This window comes from Rhipicephalus sanguineus, chromosome 5, assembly GCF_013339695.2.
Source record: "Rhipicephalus sanguineus isolate Rsan-2018 chromosome 5, BIME_Rsan_1.4, whole genome shotgun sequence".
NCBI classification, from domain to species: Eukaryota; Metazoa; Arthropoda; class Arachnida; order Ixodida; family Ixodidae; genus Rhipicephalus; species Rhipicephalus sanguineus.
In genome coordinates this window covers 43,860,194-43,883,669 of record NC_051180.1, presented here as the reverse complement: position 1 = coordinate 43,883,669, position 23,476 = coordinate 43,860,194, and the positions used below count along the sequence as shown (strand labels likewise).

General features: G+C 43.0%; 1 long non-coding RNA gene across 2 annotated transcripts in view; it reads left to right on the top strand.

Annotated features, from left to right (window-relative positions):
* Window positions 1–22,487, top strand: part of LOC125758712 (uncharacterized) — an 80,572-nt gene extending 58,085 nt beyond the window's left edge. Inside the window, exons 2-7 of one of the 2 annotated variants that reach the window (XR_007416341.1) lie at window positions 7,358–7,447; window positions 7,628–7,717; window positions 15,986–16,075; window positions 17,303–17,392; window positions 19,959–20,048; window positions 22,398–22,487. This is a non-coding gene — a long non-coding RNA (uncharacterized LOC125758712). The remainder of the gene's footprint in view (window positions 1–7,357; window positions 7,448–7,627; window positions 7,718–15,985; window positions 16,076–17,302; window positions 17,393–19,958; window positions 20,049–22,397) is intronic. The other variant, XR_007416342.1, reaches the window with a different exon arrangement.
* Window positions 22,488–23,476: the final 989 nt, after the last annotated feature.

Genomic DNA, 23,476 nt, shown 5'->3' with positions numbered 1-23,476 from the left:
ATAAACTAGAATACTCGTGTCCTGTGCGTAATTATAATAGAACAATTCGAAAAAAATCGCGAAGCTACCTAAACACTGCGGCGCGGCTTACGTCCGAGTGGTGCTAACAGTTTTTTGCTACTTGAACCTAATCACACCAAAATAAAGAAATAAGAGCGCGTGGCAAGTATAGTTGCCCAAAGCGTCGCAGGACACCGCCGCTATTCGCGCTATTGCCACTTACAGCTCCGGTTGTCTGGCGATTAGTAATAGTAAAAAAATTCAGGCAGGCCTAAAAAAAGAAAAAAAAAGTAAAATAGAAAGGGTGTTCTGCATTCATAGTGAATAAGTATGGAATCTGATCACAGGCGGGACCCCTAATGCTAGGACAATTAGAATGAAGCATCGTCAACTTACCTGTTAGGTAAGACAATGGAAATGTCATTGCCCATGAAAATTCCCTGAAAATATTCGTGGGACACTCATGAGAAAAACGGAGTATTTGATATAAATGTTTCTCGTATCCCCCATCTAACACATTTAAGATGGCTCCTAATAATTTCCATTATTATAATGCAAATTCAATTTCACTATTTTATTAAGAGGTAAGAAGAATATTTGGTACTTTATACTCAAGACCTGCCACTGTTGTCTAGTGGTTATGGTGCTCAATTGCTGACCCAAAGGTGACAGGATCGAATCCTGGCCGCGGCGGACGCATTTACGATGGAGGCGAAAATGCTTGAGACCCGTGTACATAGGTTTAGGTGCACGTTAAAGAACCCCAGGTGGTCGAAATTTCTGGAGGCCTCCAATACGGCGTCTCTCATAATAATATCGCGGTTCTGGGACGTTACACCTCAACATTATGATTAATGTATACTCAGGGCACGCCCACATAACTATATATTTCTTTTCAAAATCTTCTTTTCAGAACAGTAACTCAAGTATTAAATGTGTAAACAGTAGCAGAAATAACGTAGACATTTAAAAGCGACAATAAAGCAGAGAGCTTATTTTTGGCAGCACGTTACAAAAGATATATTGCAGTGACAACACCGGAAACAACAATAGAGACCTAGGTAATGTATGGAATGCGAAAGAAGGGCAGCTCAGAAAACATTTGTGCTAACGATCAAATTGTGTTTTCAAAAACTCCTAAAATAAAGATAGCAGGAAGAAAAAGATACGGTGCACCGAGATATCTTTTGTTAGGGTAAAGGCTTGTTCTAATAGATCGAGCTTCGGTATCGATGGAGCTATAGTTCGTAGAACCTTGTTTGAATATAAGCCAATGTCATCGCATGTAAGGCAAGCTTACATCCACGAAGTCCTTCAAATCACTGGTGTGTGAAAGTAATGAAACGCAAAGAAACTGCGTTCTTACATGCTTCAGATTTCCATAACGAAGCACCACGCGAGATAATCTTAATAACGACACGAAAGCAGCATAAGAATTTGCGTTATAGACGCTGCAGTCATTGGATTACGCGGCACAGGACCGTGGCTAAGAGCAAGTGTCACCGAACTGACACAACCAAAATGAAAAAAAAAAAAATCGAGAAAACAAAGCTACCTGCGCTGGGTGTAGACGTTCGCGCGCTTGTTTGTGTCGAGACTGCCGTGAGCGCTTGCCACGTGACTCTGTTCCACCAATAGGGGCGCGCAGACTCATCACCTGCCCAGGACTCTGGCGAAAATATAAAATTATGTCGCTACCTTTAGCTTTATTCAGGTGCTCAGTGACGCCTAGTACCAGCTTGAGAAGCGGAGTTCAGCCAGCGATAATTGCTTCGCACGTGTCGTGTTGCGATAGCAGTATCTTGTATCTCAAGATACACGATACATTATTGAATGTATCGGAAATACAAATACAGATACTCGTTTTGCGAGACATATCGCGATACAGATACAAGATACTCAAACAGTATCTGAGATAGTATCTAATACTGCCCAGCACTGTCACAACACACACACACACACACACACACACACACACACACACACACACACACACACACACACACACACACACACACACACACACACACACACACACACATTAACGTTTCCTGGGCATAGCCAGAAGTCGCAACCGGGAAATATTTTAGAGTCTGGCAAAATGTTCTCAGTATTTTTTACGTCCCTTTCTATGTATTGGCAGTCGCTATCCAAGACACCTTCGAATATTGCGCACACCCTCCGAGTTCCTGACATTGCTTGGAATATGCCGCTGGTGCAATGCCATCTTACGCAATTCTCACACAGCCTTACGTTTTTTGACGCAGACGGTAAAAACCCGCCGATAGTGTCCACATTGCTATCGCAATAAAAACTAGGAACACAATTAAGCGTTGCTTTTAAGAGTGGAGCGCGATAGCGTAGTTGGGCCTATACGACTCGCATAATGTTGTGAAACATCTGTGTTCTCACCAGAGCCGTTGCTGAGAGCTCAGGATACATTCTTAATCGGGTCCTCGTTAAATGCTGACTATATCCAAGAACCGAGACGAAAAATGTCCGGTTTCCTGGCTATATCTAGCACTTTGAGCGGGACCTGATTAAGAATGTACCTAAGCTGCATTGAATATCCCCGACGCTGCGGTATCTGTGGCCTAGGTTGGGTAGGATTCTGGTTTGTGTCCTTAGTTAGTCTTTGTATTCATCGGACTTTTGCGCTCGCGGAACACGCTGCCGTCGTCAGGACCGCCAACGGCGCGCGCCCGCAAGCCACCGACAATGCATTTCCTGCGACACGAGCTCTTTCACGGAATTGCGTTAAAGAAAGAATGAAGATGTTGCAGGTATTCAAGGCGCTCTTATGTATTAAATATTGATGTTCAATTTAATGGTAAAAAATATTAATAATAACGTTTATTCCCACCGATACAAAGTTGATGGAGGGGGTGAGAATAAAAGCGACTGTCCGCTTGACTACGTTCTCACCCCCCTATACATCAGACAGAGGCGGTGGCGGCAACAGAACACAATATCTGACGAAGACATACAACATCCTAGAACTTATCAATAACATAAATTTGAAACAGCAGGCTGCGGTTTTGGCAGAAAAAAGAAACACAATGCAATAAACATATATACAAGCTTAGATCAAACGTCAGTACATAAACTACAAATACACTAAACAGAAAGTTTACGCGTAGAAGTGTTGGCTTTTTCCTTATTTTTATTTTTATGCACGTAATTTCAAGAAGTTTTAAATGTCAGGTGCGTTGATAAGATATTGGCGTACTTGAGAAATGGTAATGTCTGCTATGTCAATGCCTGAGGCATGTGGTCTGTTTACTGTAACGGTAGCTGACAGGTAATGTTTTGTTGCCACTCTTTCTTTTAAATTAACCCTCTTTATCGGCAATAATTTAAAAGAAGCGTTTATGAACGTAATAAAACACAAATAACAACCCACAAAAAGTGAAAGAAATCAATGCGCAAACAATAAAAATATGTCGAGCTGAAGCTAAAGACCCAACTTCGCTGCAACATTTTAACAAAGATTTGGCTCAGTTGTGATGAACACACAGATGTACCAAGTTATCCTTCTTCCCATTTCAATCCGTACAAAGACTGAGCTGAAGGATAGTTATCGACGCTGTGTGACGTCTTTCACTATTGTCATTCGCATCGAACAATCATGTACTATGCCCCCAGATAATTTCAGCTGATCCGATATCACACCGCTAAATGACGTTGATAAGGTACCCTAACTGCGGCCGCCTACCGCACAGATATAATGTTGCGGTAGAGGATGCAGTTTCCATTCACTGGGCAATGAGACGAACAATGCCTAGTGTGCGCCTCTGTGCGGTGGTATTGCTCCTTGTCAATGAGCTCAGCTATTCCGCGGGTCTTCATATTGAAATTGGACCAAATCGCCGCCTAATACGTTCGCCAGGTAATTGCACTCTTTAGTATTCTTCGTTGGTTTTAAATTATAATTCACTCAGCACATAAGAAGTTGAGCAATCGCTTTAGCTGTCTCCGCCATATAAATATTCTGACAGGTCGCAAACGCTTTAAATTTATGCACGGAGCCAACTCGCAGAACACCACTGCATGGCAGGGCCCGAACTTAGTAAATGCGGTAGCAATTTTGAGGTGTTTTGTACACAATGGCAGCTCCGTGTTTGTGGGGCACGTATCCAACTAATGTGCTTAAATTAGGTGAAGGCCGTCTAACCAATTAGTAATGCTGGCGTTGTCCTCTTTCATTTTATTTGTATATAACCCGAAATGTCTGCTAAGGGGTGCTTGAACTGAGAATGCGGCCTGTGAATATCATAAATGTCATGTCAGCCAAAACAGAGTGCTAGCAGGAGAATTATTTGTGTTGACCCAAAACACTGTGGTCACTTAGCGTAAAACGACGAAAAAAGGGGAGGGAATATATTAGCGCTCACATATTCCCTCCCCATTTTTACGTCTTTTCGCGCTAAGTGACCATAGTTTTTTTTTTTTTTTTTGTCAACACAAGTAATATGAATCGATAGCCCAACAGTAGGTACTTCTTAGCAGGAGAATGGTTTGCTGGTGTTCCCGTAATCCACACAGAATTTCTGACTTAGAATTTTAACCGGTCTGAACATCCCCTCCAAATGTATTTAGGCATTGTTACAAATTTACTGATAATTATTTTTTCACGATTTCTCGTTATTGATAATACAACATTAGTGAAAATAATCTGTGAAGACCTTAAGGCGAAGTGCAAGAGGGAAGACGGCTGCTTCTGTGACGACACACAAGGCAAACTCATTGTGGAAGGTACGTATTTTTTGTAAAACACATTCTATAGCTAGTTCGTATTGTTGACAACAAAATGCGACATGCAACTCGGAATTTCGAATCTGTTAAAAATTCCCAGTTATATATTTAGGAATCATGACCAAAACACAACTACATTAATTTTATTTTTTATTCCTTGTTATTCATTGAATACCGATAGTGGCCAAAAGGTGCGCAGATATAAAGCAGCGCTGCAAAAAGGAGGACGGCTGTTTCTGTCATGACACACATGGAAAAGTTACTGTCAAAGGTATGTAGATTTTTTATTTGTTCGATAGCTCATTTGCATTTTAAATGCGAAGCATTTCTTAGCGAACCTCTGGCAATTTGAGCGTTTCTATCTACGTATCTATCTATCTATCTATCTATCTATCTATCTAGCCGCCTACGTCTGGGTGCTCTCATCATCGCCTCCTTAATTTGGTGTAGACCAAAATTTGCATAGGAGGGTAAGAGGATTTGACAAATATGGCTGGCGGGTCATGACATGAATAACGTTAAAACCTTGTCGCGTACGTCGTCAAACCCTTTCCACTAGACACGTGTGGCACATGCCCGTTTACCACGGGCCGCGGTGTTCGGGTATGCGCCACAGGTGATTGACAGTTTATATCTACCCAGGAACGGCGAGGACAGACATTGTTAACTTAAATGCCAGAGCGTTAAGGAAAACCAACATCGGCAGCGATGTCTCAACGAATCATCGGCAGCAATGTCTCAACGAATGGAAAGAATGAAAATTAGGATACCAGCAGGAATCGAACCCAAGCATTCTGCGTTGCAATCAGGTATTCTACCACTGAGCCACGCCAGGTCTATAAATTAGTTTGTAAAAACAGCCTACGCAGGCGTAATATCGGTGCAACGTCAATTGTGGTTGTGGTGCTGGCTATCTAATTTTACAAGAAAGCAATAAACACTACATGATACTCCTACGATGTCTACTCCTACGATACAGGCGTCATATCAGATTACCGCCTGTAGTTCCAGTGTTGGCTCCGCTTTTATAGTAGTCTATTAAACATTACGTTTGTATTCCTATGACTCAGCAAGCTATATTGAAGCATTGCTCCACCCCGGAGGAATACAATCACGAAAGTTACATATGATATCCACATCACCGTACCGTATAGTGCACTTAGTCCGCCAGAACGATGCAGTGTCCTCTTCATTTCTTACGAGGCTGGGCGATGGCCTCATGCTGACCGAGGATGATACCACATTGATTGACAGCCGCTTTGTAGACTAGGGTACGTAGGCCACATACCCACAGGTAGTCTACAAATACGACAAACACCATCCACAGATGTTGGTCTACGTAGCACTATCCAGGCCTACCACCTCGACGGCCAATACCTCACCAACGCGAAGGGTGGCTTCAGGTTCCGACATGTCGCCGGCTCTGTCGACAGACAATTTGTCGACGAAATGACTGAGGCATCCACGAATTCCAACAGCTCTACGATACCAGATACTTCACTACACATGGACCCCTCGTCACCACGATCACGACCGGAAGCTATAAAAAGTCACGACCAGCTGCTGGTGCTCACTGATCACGGTGATGATGCCCTTGTTCAAGAACTGTCAAGAACTTCTTGCACACACGCACACGGGTTCGTGAAACGTGCGTGCGTTCTTGGGACACGTATAAGCACTACATATCAGCTTACCGCTTCTGGTGTTGGTAATACCCACGTTGCCATTGGCAGCGTTACCCAACCGTAAACAACTGGTTATATAACACATATGCGGTCTTCAACATATATAAGTGTGCGTATAAAGTTTATACAAATCTTTAGCGTCATTTTGTAACGTGTAGCTCAGTAAAAAAAGGTTACGCCAAAGTCACTACCCCCACATGCTTCGCATAACATCGACTCCCACGGTACGTGGGATCTGCCGAATTTTTTTATACGTAGCCTTTCGCATACGTAACTCGTGATTTCAATATTGCATAAAATTCGTAAAGAAAATACTTGAGGAACCGTAACAAATCACAATAACATTATTCACTCCTTCTCGTCAATTATGTAATACCAAGAGTGGCAGATAATTGTACAGACATAAAGGAGCTTTGCAAAAAGGAGGACGGTTGTTATTGTGACGACACACAAAAAAACTAACTGTGAGTGGCAGATATATTTTTTGTTTCTTCGATGGATTGATTGCATTTTCGCAAAAAAAACAAGACAATATGCAACTCGCCATATCACTATTCCTTAAAATCCCAAAGTAAAATATTTGAGCAACCATACCAAACAGAAATAACATTAAATAATCATTCTCGTCAATTATTTAATACCAACAGTGGCAGAAGACTGTACAGACATAAGGGAGCTTTGCAAAAAGGAGGACGGCTCTTTCTGTGCCGACACACAAGAAAAGCTAACCGTGAAAGGTATGTATATTTCTTGTTTATTCGATAGCTCCTTTGCACTGTCGTAAAATAACTGCATGACATGTAACTCACAATTTAACTATTGCCTAAAATCCCCAATTGAAATATTTAAGCTTCCGAACGAGATCACAACGTAATGACATTATTCATTGTTTCTCGTTTTTCATTTAATACCAATAGTGGCAGAAAACTGCACAGACATAAGGGAGCTATGCAAAAAGAAGGACGGCTGTTTCTGTGACGACACACAAGAAAAGCTAACCGTGAAAGGTATGTATATTTCTTGTTTATTCGATAGCTCCTTTGCACTGTCGTAAAATAACTGCATGACATGTAACTCACAATTTAACTATTGCCTAAAATCCCCAATTGAAATATTTAAGCTTCCGAACGAGATCACAACGTAATGACATTATTCATTGTTTCTCGTTTTTCCTTTAATACCAATAGTGGCAGAAAACTGCACAGACATAAGGGAGCTATGCAAAAAGAAGGACGGCTGTTTCTGTGACGACACACAAGAAAAGCTAACTGTGAAAGGTATGTATATTTTTTGTTTATCCGATAGCTCCTTTGCACTGTCGTAAAATAACTGCATGACATGTAACTCACAATTTAACTATTGCCTATAATCCCCAATTGAAATATTTAAGCATCCGAACGAGACCACAACGTAATAACATTGTTCATTGTTTCTCGTTTTTTATTTAATACCAGTGCTGGGCAGTATCGAAGATACATGTATCTTAGATACTATCTTAGATACTCTATGGGTATCTTGTATCTGTATCGCGATACGTCTCGAAAGACGAGTATCTGTATCTGTATTTCCGATACATTCGATAATGTATCGTGTATCTTAAGATACAAGATACTTCTATCGCAACACAACCACGCGAAACAATAATCGCTGGCCGAGCTCCGCTTCTCAAGCTGGTATGCCACTAAGCCATCTGAATAAGTCTAAGGGCAGTGACGTTATTTTATTTTTACGCCAGAGTCATCCAGTGAGGGTCGAAGATCAGGAAGACAAGCACGCGGACGTCTACGCCCAGCCCACGTACCTTTTGTTCTCTGGATTTCTTTTCTTTTTAGTTGCGCCAATACCGCGACACTTGCTCTTAGCCACTGTCTTGCACCGCGTACTCCAGTGCGTGCGGCATCTATCGCGAAAATTCTGATGTTGTTACAGTGTCGTTATTAGGGAGTTTTAGTGCCGCCGCCCCAAAGCGGCTTGGGTACGTAAGCCCTTGCGTTCCTTTGTATTCTCCGTGGATGCGGCTGGGAGTGCGAAGGAACGCAAGAGCGTGCGTAGGCGGGCCGCTTGGGGGCCCCGGCACTAAAACTCTCTATTGAAGATTCTCTTGCGTCTTGCTCCGTAACGAAATGTGATGCGTGCAAGAACGGGGTTGCTTTGCGTCGCGTGGATTTTACATATCAGCGGTTTGAAGGATCTCGTGGATGTAAGTTTGACCTGCATGCAATGAATTATCTTATATGCAAATAACATTCTAACAACTTTAGCACCACTGGTATTGTTGCTAGACATAGCTCGGCACACTCACTCATGAGTGCACTCACTCACACTCACTCACACTCATTTGAACGTTGGGAGTGTGAGTATGAGTGAGTGCTCATGAGTGTGAGTGGACGTGAGTGTGAACGTGAGTGAGCACTCATGAGTGTGAGTAGGCGTGAGTGTGAACGTGAGTGAGTACTCATGAGTGTGAGTAGATGTGAGTGTGAACGTGAGCGAGCACTCATGAGGGTGAGTAGGCGTGAGTATGAACGTGAGTGAGTACTCATGAGTGTGAGTAGTTGTGAGTATGAACGTGAGTGAGGACTCGTGAGTGTGAGTGGACGTGAGTGTGAACGTGAGTGAGCACTCACGAGGGTGAGTAGATGTATGAACGTGTGTGAGTACTCATGAGTGTGAGTAGGTATGAGTATGAACGTGAGTGAGTGCTCATGAGTGTGAGTGGACGTGAGTGAGTACTCATGAGTGCGAGTAGGAATGAGTATGAACGTGAGTGAGTGGATGTGAGTGTTAACGTCAGTGAGCGCTCATGAGGGTGAGTAGGCGTGAGTATGTACGTGAGTGAGTGCTCATGAGTGTGAGTAGTCGTGAGTTTGAACGTGAGTGAGTACTCATTAGTGTGAGTAGGTATGTCCTCGTCCCTTCTTGCTCGTGTTTGTGTCTCCTTGCGCTGAAACTTAAGGAATAGGTATGAACATGAGTGAGGGCTCATGAGAGTGAGTAGTCATGAGTATGAACGTGAGTGAGCATTCATGAGTGTGAGTGGGTATAAGTATGAATGTGAGTGAGTGCTCATGAGTGTGAGTAGGCGTATGAAAGTGAGTACTCGTGAGTGTGAGTGGACGTGAGTAAGCACTCATGAGTGTGAGTAGGCGTGAGTGTGAACGTGAGTGAGTACTCATGAGTGTGAGTAGACGTGAGTATGAGCGTGAGTGAGTACTCTTGAGTGTGAGTAGAAGGGAGCTGTATGTGAGTAAGTATTGACGAGAGTGAGTGGACCTGAGAATGAATGTGAGTATCGACTGTATGTTGCCATGAGTATAACGTGAGTGATTACCGATGACTGTGAGTAGATGCATGAGTATAACAGTAACTGAGTGCTCGTGAGCGTGAGTAGACCTATGAACGTGAGTGAGTACCAGTGAGTGCGAGTAGGCGATAGTGGACGTGAGTGAGTACTGATTTGTGTGAGTAGTCATAGTATGAACGTGAGTGGCTACTCATGAGTGTGAGTAGAAGTGAGTACGAACGTGAGTGAGTGCTGATGAGTGTGAGTATACATGAGTATGAACCTGAGTGAGTGCCAGTGAATGTGTGTATCGACGGCTGTGAGTGGAAATGAGAATGAACGTAAGTGAGCCCCGATGAGTGTGAATATAAAAGAGTATGCAAGTGGGTGAGCACCAATGAGGGTGAGTGGAGTGAGTATGAAAGTGAGCGTGTACTTAAATGTGCGAGTAGAGTGAGTATGAAAGTGAGAGCCGATGAATGAGAGTAGACGAGAGTATGAATATGAGTGATTACCGATGTGTGTGAGTATACGCGAGTGTGAACATGAGTTCTGGGAGAGTGATAATTGAGTGTGAACACGACCTGTGAGCGTGAGTAGATATGGATATAAGTGCGAATGTATGACTGTGAGTATGACTGTAATTGAGTATGACTGTACCAACATGAGTTAGCGCCATTAGTGGGAGTAGACCTTATTATGGACGTATCGGTTAGTGTGGGTAGGTAAATAAAACTGAGTGATTGAGGAACCATGGTGTGTGCCTTTGAGTGGTAGTCGGCATGACTTTGAATGTAAGTACTCAGGAGTGAGAGTTGAGGTTAGTATGAAGGTAAGTTAAAAGCACCAAGGAATGTGTGTCAGGGGTCGGCAAAGTTTATGGCACACACTCACTCGTTCACTCAAAAAATATGCTGCTTCTTATGGGCTCACTTGGTCTCAAACTCGCTAAAACACTATTCAGCCAAGCTCACTCACATTCAGGCTAAAGAGAGGTTTCCTCAGCCGGATTCACGTGGACTTAGAAGCATCAGATTTTTCTCCAAGTGAACGCACGCGGACTCCACCCTAACAATATTGAGAACTGCCAGGTTCGCTGGGACTCAACGTCACCAGTTCGTCCCAAACGGTCTCACTCAACGACTACAAAAAAGATCAACGAGTCCATAGCTCGGCACACTCACTCATGAGTGCACTCACTAATACTCATTTGAACGTTGTGAGTGTGAGTATGAGTGAGTACTCATGAGTGTGAGTGGACGTGAGTGTGAACGTGAGTGAGCACTCATCAGTGTGAGTAGGCGTGAGTATGAACGTGAGTGAGTGCCTATGAGTGCGAGTAGGCGTGAGTATGAATGTGAGTGAGTGCCTATGAGTGTGAGTAGGCGTGAGTATGAACGTGAGTCAGTGTCTATGAGTGTGAGTAGGTGTGAGTATGAACGTGAGCGAATGCCTATGAGTGTGAGTAGGTGTCAGTATGAACGTGAGTGAATGCTTATGAGTGTAAGTAGGTGTGAGTATGAACGTGAGTGAGTGCCTATTAGTGTGAGTAGGCGTGAGTATGAACGTGAGTGAGTGCCTATGAGTCTGAGTGGGTGTGAGTATGAACGTGAGTGAGAGCCTATGAGTGTGAGTAGGCGTGAGTATGAACGTGAGTGAGTGTCTATGAGTGTGAGTCGGCGTGAGTATGAACGTGAGTGAATGCTTATAAGTGTGAGTGGGCGTGAGTATGAACGTGAGTGAGTGCCTATGAGTGTGAGTGGGCGTGAGTATGAACGTGAGTGAGTGCCTATGAGTGTGAGTAGGCGTGAGTATGAACGTGAGTGAGTGTCTATGAGTGTGAGTCGGCGTGAGTATGGACGTGAGTGAATGCTTATGAGTGTGAGTGGGCGTGAGTATGAACGTGAGTGAGAGCCTATGAGTGTGAGTAGGCGTGAGTATGAACGTGAGTGAGTGCCTATGAGTGTGAGTATTCGTGAGTATGAACGTGAGTGAGTGCCTATGAGTGTGAGTAGGCGTGAGTATGAACGTGAGTGAGTGCGAAGGCTGAAAATATCGGGGTGAGCGAGTGTGAGTAAGTATTCTCTTACAGTGCCGACGTATGTTGCTAGACCTAATAGAACAAGCGTTTACCTAACAGAACAGAAAATATCTTGGCGTACCGTATTTTTCACTGCCATCTACATTTATTCAAAGAGTTTATGAAATCATGATGTGATTATTAGCACAAGTGCTTTCTTAGCTGTCATTTTCCATCACATACATTACCAATAGGTCTCTGTACTGTTTTTCCGGTCTGATCACTGCAGTATGTCTTTTGTAAAGCGCTCCCAAAATAAGATTTCTGCTTTATTCTTCCGTCTGCTTTATTTCTACTACTGTTTAAACATTTACACGTTGCCAAGGCGATTTTGAAAACAAATATATTATTATGTGGACGTGTCTTGAGTATACAGCACAAAATATTCTCCTTACCGCTTAAGAAAATAGCGAAATTGAATTTGCATTATAATAATGAAAATCATTAGGAGCCACCTTCTCATGATTCGAGAAGCATTGTTTTTCTGAATGCTCAGTGTTTCTCATGAGCGTCCCAACGAGCCGTTTCAGGCAATTTTCCATAGGCACTGAATTTTCTGTTGTCTCAACAGGTAAGTTGACGATACTTCATGCTGATCGACAAAAAGTGCAATCCTGGCATTCTCGAGAAAGTCAATGGCTTGCTACCCTGTAGTGATAGATGGGAACGTCATACCTTCTGTAACTCACCACAAGTTTCTCGGAGTTATCATCGACCGGGGATTTATCTTGGTCGAAGCACATCTCTGCACTAAGAAAAAAGCTAGACAGCTTTGTCCATGTCATTCGCCATATGTCTGGAAAATCGTGGGGGCCATCGAAGTCATCTCTACTACAGCTATACCAGGCACTTTTTGTTGGATACCTCCGCTACAGTGCTCCTGTTCTTTCTCGTGTTTGCACATCTGCTGTCCGTACACTCGAGAGTGCTCAGGCCCGCGCCCTCAGAATTTGCCTAGGAGTACCTCGATGTACTTCTACATGGGGTACTATTACAGAAGCACGCGCTTGTCCAGCTCGCGTTTATCTTAAACACGAGCCACTGCGAGTACATCTGAGGTTATTGACAAGGCACCGAGACCATCCACTGAGAGACATTATTAACACACGACCCAATGCTGCATACTCGGAAGCTGTGATGTCGCAGCAAGATCTGCTGCCCTCGAATTATGCACCACAAGCGACTCCCGGAGTACCTCTCTGGACGATGCCTAAACCAATCGTGCGACTCTCGATTCCGGGGATAACAAAGAAGTCAAAAATACCAACCGCTGGACTTAAGCATTTTGCTTTATCGTACATTGCCCATATGTACGGATATACGGTGCATATTTTTGCTGATGGGTCTGTCACGCAGACGTCCTCAGCAGCAGCTTTCACGGTCCCTCACATGGGCATCACGAAACGCTTCAAGATAGCGCATCGGACATCATCTACTGCTGCTGAGCTGACCGGCGTCCGACAAGCTGCCCGCTACATTGTACAACAGAGTCCCGCGAAATGGACATTATTTTGTGACTCCAAGCCGGCACTTCAACTTATCAGCAATTACATGAAGCAAGGAACCGCATACAGTCCTCTGGTGTGTGACATAATGAATATGTTATCTGAGGCGTCTCAATCCGGGCATACCGTTGCATTGCAATGGATTCCAAGTCACTGTGGCATAGCTGGGAACGAGCAAGCTGACGCAGAAGCAAAAATGGCGCACACTAACGGCGAAGTCATATCAATTCAATTTTCCCGATATGACATCAATGGCTTGCTGTCTGAATCTATGAAAACATCTATGACACGCTTATGAATGACCCTAATTATCGCCAAGAACGTCTTACAGACTTGACTCTGGTCGTGCTTTCTGATTCCATTCCGGTTAAGAAGAGACCAAGAAACACTACTACATAGATTGCGGCTGGGTGTTGCGTATACACGAAGATACCTTTGCAAGATTGGGCAGGAGCGAAACCCTAACTGCAGTGTGTGTCACACGTCTGAGACTATTCACCACATCCTGTGCGTGTGTCCTCAGTACGCGACCGAAAGACAATCACTTAAGTGCGTCGTAGATCGTCTGGACTCCCGACCTTTTTCGGAGGAGAAGCTTTTGGGTGCTTGGGAGCATGCAGACCAGGCCCAACGAAGTTTAAAGTGCCTATTGAGATTTCTAAGTGATACAGGTTTAGATGCTCGTCTTTAGAGCATGTGCGGCATAAAGACTTTTGCGCGTGCCCTGTCCCCGTGCAAAACAGTGTGTACAGTGACTCATTTGCCATACCATCGTCGCCTATCACACCTCCCTCTTTCTCTTTCTTTCCCCTTTCCCCTTACCCCCGTGAGGAGTAGCAGGCTAGAACCCACTTTCCAGGCCGACCTCTCCTCCTTCTTCTCATTAAAAGCATCTTCTTCTTCTTCTTCTTCATGCTGATAGCTAATAAGGGCGCCGTCTGTATTGTGTTTCTGTACTCATTCAATGTGAATGTTTGATACACAACCACCTCTCTATTTTACTTATATTTGTTTTCTTGTCTTAGGCCTCCTTAAATATTTTTCGTATTACTAATCGCCGTGTAATGGAAGCTATAAGCGGCAATAGCACGAATAGCGGCGGTGTCCTGCGACGCTTTGTGCAACTATACAATACGTCTGAGACATTTCTGTGTTTCACATGTTCTCTCGTTGAAGAAAAATTGCTAAAATATTCTACGTTAGTGAGTATATCAACAAAGAATCCCTTACGCCAGTAGCTAAGTAGAATATGGAAATTCATTGCAGTTTTACGTCATCTACGTATACACTAGGGGTCTCAAACTCAGCTTATAGTCGGCGGGCCGCAGTCGCGAAATTTAGCTCCAAGGGCCGGGACAGTGATGATCGTGGGGTCGGAGAGAGTTTGAACAAAATGACGTTGCCATTTGAAAGAAAGCTTTCCAATATCTCATATATAGGTCATTTCTGAAGGGGATTTGGAGTCAGGATTCGAGAAACATCGATACCGATGTACACAACGAGTGAAATCTGGACGCGGATTGAAATATAGTCTTTGTTCCACGATTATGTCTCAGCACATGGTGACCACATGTTCCTCACGAAAGAAATGCTTGAGACCAGTCATATGTCTGTGTAGCTCACGAACATACTTATTTAGAAAATAAAAACAAATGGTACGGAGACGGTCATGTGTGCCGGCCGGGCCGCTAGCGAACGCTCTCAAACCCCGTATACACCATGCGTCCCTCCCCCTCCCCCCCCCCCCCCCCCCCCCAAATAAAAGGTCGCTACCAGCGTTGTTGCTGCTGTACACCTGTCCGGATATATGGTATTGTGCAAACTGTCTTTTACGGACAAGGTAAAAGTCCACACCGGCCGGTATTTGCGCCGCCGTGCGAAGGTTTCTTATTGACGGTATTGTGATTATATGGCAACCCGCTAGCTGGTCGGCAAGCTGAGCAGCGCGACTCCCATCAATTGCAAAAATGACAAGCAAGAACCGCTGTCAGCGAAGTGTATAAAGAGTTGTCCTGTGAAGAAGCTAAAACAAGCCCCAATAAGTTGTTTTGGAAGGAAACTAATGTACCTTGAGCAAGAAGGGCGAAACTTTTAAGATACTAACAGACATTTTATTCAAGTGAAACAAAAAAGGTCAGCCCGGTTAAGAAATTTTAAAGCATACATTCTCGTGTATAGGCATTTGCTGCTACATTATATGGATACTAACATTATATGGATATGGATATTAACAAATTTGAGAATGTATCGAAGTATCTTAAGATACAATTGCCAAGTATCGTATCGGATACAATTATTGCGGCAGTATCTTGTATCTGTATCTCCAATACTTTTTGCCTCAGTATCTTGTATCGTATCGCGATACAATTTCAAAGTATCTTTGCCCAGCCCTGTTTAATACCAATAGTGGCAGAAAACTGCACAGACATAAGGGACCTTTGCAAAAAGGAGGACGGCTGTTACTGTGACGACACACAAGAAAAGCTAACTGTGAAAGGTATGTATATTTTTTGTCTATCTGATAGCTCCTTTGCACTGTCGTAAAATAACTGCAAGACATGTAACTCACAATTTAACTATTGCCTATAATCCCCAATTGAAATATTTAAGCATCCGAACGAGATCACAACGTAATGACATTATTCATTGTTTCTCGTTTTTCATTTAATACCAATAGTGGCAGAAAACTGCACAGACATAAGGGACCTTTGCAAAAAGGAGGACGGCTGTTTCTGTGACGACACACAAGAAAAGCTAACTGTGAAAGGTATGTATATTTTTTGTCTATCTGATAGCTCCTTTGCACTGTCGTAAAATAACTGCATGACATGTAACTCACAATTTAACTATTGCCTATAATCCCCAATTGAAATATTTAAGCATCCGAACGAGATCACAACGTAATGACATTATTCATTGTTTCTCGTTTTTCATTTAATACCAATAGTGGCAGAAAACTGCACAGACATAAGGGAGCTATGCAATAAGAAGGACGGCTGTTTCTGTGACGACACACAAGAAAAGCTAACTGTGAAAGGTATGTATATTTTTTAGATGCGAAGTATCTTATGGCGGAGTTCAATCCGGTGGTGGGTGGTGGTGTGCGGCGTCACCACCCTTACTGCGCATGCGTATACCCTCTCCACTCACCCTCTCCCCCTCTCCACTTGCCCTTACTCCTCTGCCTCTCCATTTTCCCTCTCCCCTCCCCCTTTCCACTCTTCCTCTGAAACGCGGGCTAGACGTGCCGAAATTCTCTCCTGCGCGACGCTGTGATGAGCACCAGCGCATGCGCGTCCCCTCCCCCTCTCTCTCCTCTCCTACGCTGCCCCCCTCTCGCACGCCTGCCGACCGCGTTGCGCGCTCGCCCTGTGAGAATCACTTTGGTGAGAATTAACGGCCAGGCTAGGGGAAGACAAGACGCACGTAGCGTTCCTCTTCGCGTTCCACGACGTGAGGTCGGTAGCATGCCCAAAGAGCGCCAACGGAACGCGATCGTGCAAGTGCTCCGGCTTCGCATCGCCTCATGGTCCCCTTTAGCGGGAAATGGTGTAATATTGTTTATTCGATCGCTCCTTTGCACTGTCGTAAAATAACTGCATGACATGTAACTCACAATTTAACTATTGCCTAAAATCCCCAATTGAAATATTTAAGCATCCGAACGAGATCACAACGTAATGACATTATTCATTGTTTCTCGTTTTTCATTTAATACCAATAGTGGCAGAAAACTGCACAGACATAAGGGACCTTTGCAAAAAGGAGGACGGCTGTTTCTGTGACGACACTCAAGAAAAGCTAACTGTGAAAGGTATGTATATTTTTTGTTTATTCGATAGCTCCTTTGCACTGTCGTAAAATAACTGCATGACATGTAACTCACAATTTAACTATTGCCTAAAATCCCCAATTGAGATATTTAAGCATCCGAACGAGATCACAACGTAATGACATTATTCATTGTTTCTCGTTTTTCATTTAATACCAATAGTGGCAGAAAACTGCACAAACATAAGGGAGCTTTGCAAAAAGGAGGACGGCTGTTTCTGTGACGACAAACAAGAAAAGCTAACTGTGAAAGGTATGTATATTTTAAATGCGAAGCATTTCTTAGCGAACCTCTGGCACTTTGAGCGTTTCTATCTACGTATCTATCTATCTATCTATCTAGCCGCCTACGTCTGGGTGCTCTCATGATCGCCTCCTTAACTTGGTGTAGACCAAAATTTGCATGGGAGGGTAAGAGGATTTAACGAATATGACTGCCGGGTCATGACATGAATAGCGTTAAAATCCTGTCGCGTACGTCGTCAAACCCTTTCCACTAGACACGTGTGGCACATACCCGTTTACCACGGGCCGTGGTGTACGGGTATGTGCCACAGGTGATTGACAGTTTATATCTACCCAGGAACGGCGAAAACAGACATTGGTAACTTAAATGCTAGAGCGTTAAGGAAAACCAACATCGGCAGGGTTGACACAACGAATGGAAAGAATGAAAATTAGGATCCCAGCAGGAATCGAACCCAAGCATTCTGCGTGGCAATCAGGTATTCTACCACTGAGCCACGCCAGATCTATAAACTGGTTTGTAAAAACAGCCTACGCAAGCGTAATAGCGGTGCAACGTCAATTGAGGTTGTGGTGCTGGCTATCTAATTTTACAAGAAAACAATAAACACTACATGATACTCCTACGATGTGTACTCCTACGATACAGGCGTCATATCAGATTAACGTCTGTAGTTCCAGCGCTGACTCCGTTTTTATAGCAGTCTAATAAACATTATGTTTGTATTTCTATGATTCAGCAAGCTATATTGAAGCATTGCTCGACCCCGGAGGAATACATTAACGAAAGTTACATATGATATCCACATCACCACCGCGTAAGGTGCACTTCGTCCAACAGAACGACGCAGTGTCCTCTTCATTCCATACGAGGCTGGGCGATAACCTCATGCTGACCTAGGAAGATGTCAGATTGATTGACAGCCGCTTTGTAGACTAGCCTACGTAGGCCACATACGCCCAGGTAGCCTATGAATACGACAAAGACCATCCACTGATGTTGGTCTACGTAGCACTATCCAGGCCTACCAGCCTCGACGGCCCATACCTCACCAACGCGAAGGGTGGCTTCAGGTTCCGACATGTCGCCGGCTCTGTCGAGAGACAATTTGTCGACGAAATGACCGAGGCATCTAGGAATTCCAACAGCTCTACTATACCACATACTTCACTATACATGGACCCCTCGTCACCACGATCACGACCGGATCCTATAACAAGTCATGACCAGCTGCTGCTGCTCACTGATCACGGTGATGATGCCCTTGTTCAAGAACTGTCAAGAACTTCTTGCACACATGCACACGGGTTCGTGAAACGTGCATGCTTTCTCGGGACACGTATAAGCACTACATATCAGCTTACCGCTTCTGGTGTTGGTAATACCCACGTTGCCATTGGCAGCGTTAACCAACCGTAAACCGGCTATATAACACACATGTGGCTCTTCAACATATATATGTGTGTGCGTATAAAAGTTATAATATCCTTAGCGTCATTTTGCAACGTGTCGCTAAGTAAAATAAAGTTACGCAACAGTCACCTACCCTCCGCATGCTTCGCATAACATCTTAATAATAATTTAATAATATCTTGCGTTTAACGTCCCAAAACCACGATATGATTATGAGACACGCCGTAGTGGAGGGCTCCGGAAATTTCGACCACCTGGGGTTCTTTAACGTTCACCTAAATCTAAGTACACGGGCCTCAAACATTTTCGCCTCCATCGAAAATGCAGCCGCCGCGGCCGGGATTCGATCCCGCGACATTCGGGTCAGCAGTCGAGCGCCATAACCACTAGACCACCGTGGCGGGGCCTTCGCATAACATCGACTCCCACGGTACCTGGGATCTGCCGAATTTTTTGTTTATTCGATCGCTCCTTTGCACTGTCGTAAAATAACTGCACGACATGTAACTCGCAATTTAACTATTCCCTAAAATCCCCAATTGAAATATTTAAGCATCTGAGCGAGATCACAACGTAATGACATTATTCATTGTTTCTCGTTTTTCATTTAATACCAATAGTGGCAGAAAACTGCACAGATATAAGGGAGCTTTGCAAAAAGGAGAACGGCTGTTTCTGTGACGACACACAAGAAAAGCTAACTGTGAAAGGTATGTATATTTTTTGTTTATTCGATCGCTCCTTTGCACTGTCGTAAAGTAACTGCACGACATGTAACTCGCAATTTAACTATTCCCTAAAATCCCCAATTGAAATATTTAAGCATCTGAGCGAGATCACAACGTAATGACATTATTCATTTTTTCTCGTTTTTCATTTAATACCAATAGTGGCAGAAAACTGCACAGATATAAGGGAGCTTGCAAAAAGGAGGACGGCTGTTTCTGTGACGACACACAAGAAAAGCTAACTGTGAAAGGTATGTATATTTTTTGTTTATTCGATAGCTCGATTGCACTGTCGTAAAATAACTGCATGACATGTAACTCACAATTTAACTATTCCCTAAAATCCCTAATTGAAATATTTAAGCATTCGAACGAGATCACAACGTAATGACATTATTCATTGTTTCTCTTTTTTCACTTAATACCAATAGTGGCAGAAATCTGTACAGACATAAGGGAGCTCTGCAAAAAGGAGGACGGCTGTTTCTGTGATGACACGCAAGGAAAGCTAACTGTGAAAGGTACGTATATCTTTTGTTTATTCCATAGCTCGTTTGAATTTTGCTAAAAAGCTGAACGGCATGTCCCTCGAATTTAACTATTCCCTGAAATCCCCAAGCTAAACATGTAAGCATGCGGATGAAATTACAATGTAATGACAGTATTCATTCTTCCTCGTTGTTTATTTAACACCAATAGTGGCAGAAAGCTGCACAGACATAAGGAATCTCTGCAAAAAGGAAGACGGCTGTTTCTGTGATGACACACAAGAAAAACTAACTGTGAATATATTCGATAGCTCGTTTGCATTTTTTTTTTGTCAAAAAGCTCGACGACATCTAACTAGCAATTTCACTGTTCCCTAAAACCCCCATTTACAATGTTTAAGCATCCGGACTAAACGACAATGGCAATATTCATTCTTTCTCGTTATTGATTTGACACCAATAGCGGCAGAAAACTGCGGACACATAAGGGAGCTCTTCAGAAAGGAGGACGGCTGTTTATTTAATGACACACATGAAAAGCTAACTGTCAGATGTATGTATTTCTTGCTAAAATGTATTTGGTAGCTGGTTTGTATTTTCGTCAAAAAAAGGTCACATGTAAAACGGAATTTCACTAGACCCGAAATTCGGCAAGTAAAATATGAAGAAATCCCAACGAATTCACTCTGTGATAATATTCATTCTTTCTGACTATTAATTTAACACCAATTCTGGCAAGAAGCTGTGCAGACATGAAGGAGCATTGCGAACTGGGGTTTGGTTGTTTCTGTGACGGCGCACGGGGAAAACTCGCTTTCAATGCTATCTATTTTTGTAAGCTGCATTCGGTAGCTCGTCTGCCTTCCGTAAAGAAAGAAGAGATGGTATTTAACTTTGAATTGCAATATTTGCTGAAATAATTATGTATTATCTTAAGGTATGGTGAGTTTCGATTGTCCATAAACTATTCCTTGAACCAAAAGCATGCGCTGAAATAAAGGAATAGTGCGATAAGGATGATGACCACTTTTGCAAGGAAGAGACAAGCAAAGCCTTGTTACTACGTACGTATTTTGTTGGATAACGTATTCAGTAGCTCTTGATTATCCTCCAAATTAGATGGACAACCTTAACACATGAATGCCTAACGCCGCTAGAACCAAACGCCTGTGCCGAAGTGAGAAAAGAGTGCAAAAGTGAGGAAAGCCATTTCTGCTAGAAAGAATCCAGAAAATTCATGTGTTTTAGTACGTGTTTCGTTAGCAAGTGTACTTGCTCACTCTTCTGTATGTCATACTCGTTATGTTTATAGCGTGAGTTTAAGACAGCGCAAATCTGTAAACTGACCGAATAATCGAGTTAATCGTCAGTGTGCACATAAATTCATTCTTTAGCTTTTTAATAATTTGATGATTCTTAAAGCAAACCTATAACCTGCGGGGTGATGAAGGCGCTGCAAAAACGACATGAATTTACGCTACATACACAAGCTTAAAACGGCAGGCTCATGTTACGTTCTCATTAGATATGTTCACCAGCAGAAAGCCTGCCAAATTTAACACAGCCTTGGAAACGACTTAATTCTCGTATGAACAAAACACTGTAACGTTGGAATTCACATATATATGAAATTTACCAAATCACAGCTTCATCATTCAATGAACACACCATAAGCTGCATCTGAACATACTTCATTTGATGTTTGTTTTATCTTTGTTGGCTTCTACAGCTTTAGCAGTTTTTCGTCGCTGATTGTGCTTCTTGCCTAGAAAGTAATGCATCTCGCACACAACAATTTTAAAATAGATGAATGCTTGCTTTACAAGCCAGTATTAAATGTTTCAGAGCCTGGCGCTACTTTTATTCTCAGATATTCGGATATCATCAGCACAGTAATCATATTAAGCAACTGTATAACTTGTAACAACGTTAAAAAGCAAGCTTGTTCTCTCGTAAAAAACGCACCTTCTAGATATTCCACAATCAAACTGTCTAATACACACTGTAGTATATCATAACTGAGCAACAGTGATAAACGGAAGGAGAATTCTTGTGTTACAAGGCTACGAGAACGTATTTTTAATTGATATTATCTTAGTAGGCTGGAAAGGCGCGAACACTTTGGCATTCTACTCGTATCTTGTAGGCTTATTTTGTTTTATTTTCGGGACAATTTTTCTTTCGACCTTCGAGGTTGCGCAAAGGCCTAACTATGCACTTAAGAGACATTCGCGCTTTGTGTATGGATTCGTGAGATTGAATGACGTAAAGAAGCCATAAATCAGTGACGTAGTCTTCGAGATCAAATCAATTAGCTCGGCTGTCTCTCATTGATCACATGGTTCTTGTACATTTCTTTTTCATTTATCTCCTTTTGAGCAGATCAGGCACCACTCACTGTTGCCCCGGTCAACAAAAGGGATCACGGTGGCTGCGTGTGCAACTGCAACTGCCCATCATGTGCAACGGTCGAAATGGGCGCCAATGGTTTGGCTGTCAGCAATGCTTCGTTAAAAGAGCAAGGCCTGATTTACAAGACAGCTGCAGTCTACGAGAAGCTGGGTGCATTTATGCCCTTGACGAAAAGAGTGGACTCCGTTCTAGAACTGAAAGGGATGATGACAGCACTTCAAGGATTCCTTCAACGTATCTCAGAGAAGCATGACGATGTTCTTGATCGACTAGGTAGTATCGACAACGAAGTGTCCAGCTTGAAGTTACGGATCACACAAGCAGAAATGTCCGGAATCAACCGCAAGATTTCAGAACTGCAAAAGCAATTAAGCGACTATAACGAACATCTAACCAAGCAAACACTTATGATCAAGCCGCACTTTTGATCAGCCTATGAACAGCTTATGATCAACTACATAAATCATACCAGTTAGCAGCTACACCTGCGCTATCGAAACAACTAACCCTTCCCTCTGCGTTACTGCTCATGCGATTCGAATGCACTGATCAAGTATTTTACAGTAGATAGCTAGAAGCGCGAAAATATAAACGTTCAGCTAAATCAAAGAGACTGACAGTTATTACCGCATAAGATATGTTGATGCGGGCTTGTTTACCTTCAATATAGCTTGCATAGCGCGCCTTCTATATTTTAAATTTTCTTCTGCACAGAACACATTTCATGGCCTGTTTGAGGATTATATCATAACCTATTCCACATATCTTATCATCTTAGTGAATGCTATCATTATGCCTCTTGTAGCAATGTCACGATGAACTGTTATTTCCAAACTACAGTATTTCACGTTTTCTGACATGAACGAATGAAGGGTGCATTAAGCGTGGTCTTCACCTGACTGTCCTCCCAGCAATATGACTTGCAATTTTTTTCTGAACCCTCTTTTCTTGATTGATGCACGTCTTGATTGTCGCTGATTAATAGAGTCCGCTCAAAGAATAACTGTCTTCCAAGACACAATTTCCTCCATGATTACTGCCAATACTAC